This window comes from Coffea eugenioides, chromosome 5, assembly GCF_003713205.1.
Source record: "Coffea eugenioides isolate CCC68of chromosome 5, Ceug_1.0, whole genome shotgun sequence".
Classification (NCBI taxonomy): domain Eukaryota; kingdom Viridiplantae; phylum Streptophyta; class Magnoliopsida; order Gentianales; family Rubiaceae; genus Coffea; species Coffea eugenioides.
In genome coordinates, this window is record NC_040039.1 from 36,810,575 (window position 1) to 36,817,307 (window position 6,733).

Here is a 6,733-nt window from a genome sequence, read left to right on the forward strand (position 1 = left end):
CTATCTATGGTCCTCAGACACCACGAGAAAGATTTATGGCCTATAACATATATGATTCATAGCTTATGCTCGAACGAGCACTTAGTCCTTCATACTTATTCACTACTCGGTCCAGGCTCACTCCGCGTAGAGACCACGCGAAGCAGGCTCTGATACCAACTGTAACAGCTCCACCTCACCCTAAGGCGAACTGCCCAGTTCTCGCCGGGACTTAGTCGTACCTCAATCAAAATCGGAATAAAACCACAAAATAAGTATAACAACAATCCAAAACTTAAACCGAAACTTATATACATTTCTATCTCCAAAAGGGAGTACAATCTCAAATATACACAGGTTCTCAATTCTTCATACATTCAACCCGTGCCAAGTGCTAGGGCGAGAACCATTACAAAATCAAAGAACTAGACTAAGTTAGTCTATACAGAGCTCTCGTCCTTGCTCGCCTTCCCCTATTAAGGAAAACAAAACTAAAGAAATGTGCTAAAAGTTCAGTGAGGCTCTAAACACATAACCAAACAATAAAACCAATGCATTAACCATAGATAACCAATAATTCAAGAAACATTTACAATGGAAAGTGATAATAACACATCCATTGAAAGGATACGGGCTCACAGGGAGCTATTCATTCGTTCGTTCATTCATTCTCCTGTCATTCCCTTATTCCTCCAATCATTTGAAAATCCATTTTTGATAAGTAAAACCATCCATTTGCATTGACATTCGTTCATTCATTTCATTCACCTCCTCCTGGACGTTGGCCAGGTTCTACCCGACAACAAGGTAATACTTGAGTATACCAAACGTTCACCCAGGGTCACCATATCGCCCGACCGAGTCCGCTTCTGGCTCGAGTCGATCGGTAACGAAGGGCAGGGCCCAATTCAGCCAAAAGGCTTACATTCATGCACAAGTAATATTTTAATCATTGAATCATTAAAAATTTCACATTCATTTAAGTCGAGTGCGACAAAGTACACACTCGCCTAGAAAACTCGTTTTGGCAATCATTGAAAGCACTTAACACATTATCAAACAATAACAACAAGCCATGAAGTCAAGGAAAATATAACAAACAAGGAATACTCACCAATTTACGCAAAATAACGTCCAAGATATCCTTCCAGATATTACCCTCAGTCACCGATGAAACCTAAGATTAAACGAGAAAGAATATTACAGTTCATCTAGCAAAACAATTAAATGAAATCGAAGAAACCCGACTAATTACGAGTAAACATATAAAGATGACTTTCAAGTGAAAAGAGGGTATTTGGATCTGTGGACGGAAATAACTAGGGATTCATAAACCAAACACAAAACTAAACTCAAAAGGGTTATAAAATTTCCGGCGGAAAACACTTGTACCAAAGACAAATCAGAATCCAGCTAGATAGGCTAAGAAATATTATTTTTCAGAATCGTTTATGTAACTCAAAATCGATATATAATCAAGTAGATATTATATAACAAAAGTCCTGATGAAAATCGTGTGAAAAGAGGACAAAATACCTAAGAAAACCCTAAACCACTCCTCTTTATTTTGGCAAGAAATAAGTAATCAGTTGATGGTGAAAACTGGATAGTTGTAGCTAGGCATCACGTTTGAGAACGGTTAAAATGGTCACCACCTTCCTCAGGTGGAAAAGTACAAGTCCAGAAGAAAAGCGGTTCATTTATTTCCCTATGAGAGGGTCTAGATAGTATGAAACGAAATAAGTCCAATTTGCAACAAAAATCACATTTCCGAATCCACTTTAATTCACTCAATTTACAAGAAAAGAAACGGATAGCACTTCCCCTAATTTTCTTCACTTTCACCCTACAATCAAACATCCATTCTCATAGCAATTTAACCACAATCACACATACGGTTAATAAGCAATAAAATACATTCAATTAGGCCACAATATCCTTCAATCAAAGCAAATGAGAAGCTCAAAAGCCAACCATAAGAAAACCCCCAAATTAAAACCCTAGAACCGGAATTTATCTCCTCAAGCGGAAATTTTCCGCAAACAATCGCAATTGACGCCTACAAGTTCCATTTAATACCATCTCAATCCATCAATCCAAGGCCAATCCATGATTATCATATAAAATCAGAAAAATTCCCAATAAATTAGAAATGGAACCAACTCCACTTAAAGCCATGAAATCATCCACAATATAGCATATTTAACCACTACGAACCACCAATTAACCAATATTAGAACCAAAAAGGGAATTTCTTAACAACTCACCTTATGACTCAAGAAATGTAAGAACTTACAACTTCCCTTCCAAAAACAACTCCACTATCACCTTTAACCCTTCTTAGCTAGCACTTGTATGGAGTAGTTTGAAAATCCAACGGTGAAATCTTAAGATTCGAGCAAAAATTGAAGCTAGGAAAATAAGAACTTTCTTTCTTCTCTCCAAGACACACGGCTGAGCAAGGGAAGAAATGAAGATATTTTGGGCCAAAAACAGTATAAAAAGGAAGAAAACAGGCAGTCAAAGTTGGTGGCCGCCTGTGCCACGTCACAATCCGGCCGAAATCTGGCCGGATTTCCGGCCGGATTCCAAGCAGAGGAGAAAACCATTTTTTTTTCAAAACCCTTCAACAATCCGGCCAAGAACTGGCTGGATTTGGCCCTTCATCTTTTCACAAAATTTTTTCTTCATTTTCTAGTACAATTGCCATGCTCATCCGTACTTCCAACACATACACATATATACATATCTCTCACACAAATACACTTAATATACACAACCACACCCTCACATATATAATGAAAACTTCCTTAGAAATATGGATAGCAAAGTTTCACTTGAATAAAACAACGGAAGTGAAAATAAAGAAAGGCTGAGAAAATGTGAAAATTTTAGGGTTCTCACACTTGCAAACTGGCTGCATTCTTCTTGCACCAGTTGAATTATAGACCGGCGCATTCATCATGTAATGGTTGAATAGTAGACCGGCTGCATTCGTCTTGTAGCACTTGAATTGTAGACCGGCTGCATTTCTCTTGTAGCGGTTGAACTAGGCCTTGGACCCTTATCCGAGACGTCGGATAGGTGAAAACTTGGGTTACTCGTGCGTATACGTGAATGTAGATCAGTAACGGCTGAACTGAGCCCTCATTGGATCTCTTACTTGAGACTAGCCTTAGAGTGGTTTGGGTAAAGGATGAAGTTCCTAACCTGTTTACTCCTGACTGGAATTCCTGATTTGAACTTGTGACATTTCTGAATATGGAGCATTTAGTGACAACTAACGTCTCCAATCATTACCTGCGTGAGCGTTGGATAACAGCCAACGACTCCACTCTTGAATACCTGAATATTTGGGGTTTTAAGCCAGATCATGAATACTTAAATATCTGGGGCTATAAGCCCAACCCAAGTCTAGTTGGTCGAATTGAATAGGCAAGGGTTTGGTCGAGAAGATCAACAAACCTTAGGTACTTGTTTGACGTTCAGACTTGATAAGGGGATGATCAGTGGACGGAGATTGATATTTAGTGGTGATCTACAAATATTATAATTTCATGGTTGACGGAGAGTCAAGGATCTTGAACAAGTTGTGGTGGAACCTGCTCCTTAGAGCAGCCTATTTCCTTTGCCATGAACGTGTTCTTTACCATACACTATTGCATGATCTATCTGGCTACTTGTTTAACTATATACTGGGTCATGTTCTATTTGAATTTGACTTGTTTCTTGATATCTGGTGTATGGTTTCTTGCTTGCTATTTTACCTGTTTGGTTACTTGGAACCTCACTGAGTTTCTAACTCATTCCATGCAATTTTTTTTCCTTAGAGGAGTGAAAACGTGAAAGTGGGAATTGGAGAAGACATAGACTTTGTTTAAGTTTTGTTAACTGCTCGAATAGGCACTCCTTAGCTCTCTAGCAGGTTTGTTTGTTTTATTTCGTAACATTAATCCCTCGACTATATCTAGAGATTGTGTGGACAGTTGATGTCCACGATTGTATATATCTAAGGTTGTAAATGTTATTGCCTTCATTGTTGATGTTAATATTTGGTAAATTTCGTACTACGTGAATGAGTTCTGACGAGAGTTGAGCAGGTGGTCCACCAAACCCTTGGGTACGTCCTAGGGGGAGGGGGGGCTGTCACGAATAGCTTATTCATCTTCTATGCAAAAATTTCCTTAGTTAAGAACTCATTTTCCTTACTAAATTTTAACATGCAACTTAAGTATCATATATATTAGTTGAGTAAGAATTTAATACAGAATTTTAGCTCTCTTTTTTTTCCTTAGAATCTGAAATTGCAGACTGCACTTCCTTTTTTTCGCTTTAGCTCCTTTAAACAACACCGATCCTCTTTTCCTTCTATTTACTTTATTCTCACTCGGTTGAAGCTAATAGGTAATGAATCTAACAACTTTTCTCTCCCTCACTCTCACCTTTACTCACGGTTTCGAGGTTGGAGAAGTAAGAAAGCTTCACACTCGATTTTTCCCCTGTTTTTGCTCCTAACAATTTGGTACCAAATGATATCAGCTGAGTCCCTTCTCTATTTAGTTTTATGCTTGATCAAAATTGGTTAATTGGTTGCAGGGCAAATGATTTAAGCCTTGAGGTTAAAATGGTCCTTTGACATTAGCTTATTTACTTGCTAAGGAGTTGTAATTTTTATTATGTTCATGTATTGCCTCAAATTTTGTTTGTTCAAATTTGTATATCCCTTTAAAATTTTCTTAGTTAACCTAGGATATTTCCATACTCCTAATTTATAAGAAATCAATTAGACATTTAATTTAATCAATTGTATGGTATATGCAATGTTTTTAGTAACACAAGAAAATAAAATAAATTCAAAATATATATAATTTCTCAAGTTCTCACACCCTTCCTCTCTTAAGAGAATTTTGTCCTCGAAATGCGTACCTTTAACTGAGAAAAGTTTCGGATATTCTTTTCGCATTTTTTCCTACTAATTTCCACATCACTTCCTCCAATCATTCATGTTTCCACCGGACCTTAACCAAAGAGATTTGTTTCTTAGCATTTTCTCCTTCCGATTTAAGTGTGTGTCGGCTACTTCCCCAAGTATACAAAATTCAACTACTTTAATTATACAATTGCACTAGGCGTATACCTAAGATAACATACCTGACATTATTGCTCCTTAAACTCTATATCTCTTACAACTAGTCTATATACAAATATGTAATAATCAATTATGCATGCATACAATTGTAGTTAACTACAACCTAGAAACACATTCACTCCACATATATCATCGGTACAAAACAAACTCATGATCAATTAAATTACACCACATAACAAAGTCAATTACAACATATATCAAGCTCAAGTACACTTTAATAAGAAGTCAAACAAGTCTTTAGTATAAGTATATTCAGTATCCAAACATGACAAAGTTTTGACTCAATCATCCCAACCTAATGGTTTATTAGGTCAGTCCATAATAGAGCTGATAGATCCCTGAAATTCCTACTTTTATTCACAAAAGTTTAGGATTTTTTTAGATCGATCATAGTCTATCTCACACTAACTGTTGGGTTCAAATATCCCAATAATATCATTCCATTCAATAGAACTATCAAGTCATGGCTTCAATATTAGTCTATTCTTACTTCTAAACTTATGAGATGATAAATAGATCAAATTTACTAACTTTTAAATTTTATACATATTCTCACCCTTTCCTGCTTGTTATCAATAACCGTTATATCAACTACTTATAAAACATGTTACGATAAGTATTTCCTTAGACCTATAAACTGCAACGATTCACCATAATATCATTGCCCCAAGAATCATAACCTACTCCACATATTACATTTCTCTAAATTCTACTACAAAATAATTCATTTTCTTATTTTCATCCATCTAAGTTGACAGGTTCTCGAGCCCGTGCAATAATAATTACCTACTCAAGAAAAATACAATTTTTGTATATAGCGGTGAGCATGGTTGAATCCACAGGGACTGGGGATAATTCGTTTCTTCTAGAGTTCAGCGCATGAGGGATTTTTGGAAAATATAAAATTACTAATTAACTAACTAATGAAACAACTAATAGAAATAAACAAGAATTAATCAATAACCAATACAACTCTAGCCAAAGGTGCAACTTTTCAGACACGGTCCATTCAACTGATCATCGATGCAAAGATAATTCAATTATTCATTACTAGATTGGTTATAGTTGTCATACACGCAATGAAAAACCAGTCTTTCCTTAATTTCTCGATAGTTAAGGTACGACCGTTAACTATTTCTCTAACCAAGAAATAACCCTAAATACGACCATAGGATTTAATTACTCGATTGCATTAATAATTAGAAAAGCCCAACCCTAACCAACAAACATGCTACGAGGGTTTGTTTAAGTTAGATCATACGTTTCCCTAACATGAAACCAATCACGCTAGTCGCCACTGGTATTAATCGATTGAACAATTACGGATTCAATCAATTAATTTGGCATTAGATCATTAGGTTAATTCGAATATCAGGCCCTCGACATTCAAATAACATAACAAGCATAAGCAATTAAATCAGGAAACGTACAAATACCAATGAATAAAAGAAATAAATAAAATTAATTCGATCTCACAGATATTTGGAACCGCGCCTTCAAGTTGGCCTTCGACTAGAAAAGAAACTTAGCCACACCTCATGAGAAAATCTCCAAGTAATTTAACTGAGGTCCAGGCCATCAAAGGAACTAAGAAAGAAAAAAACT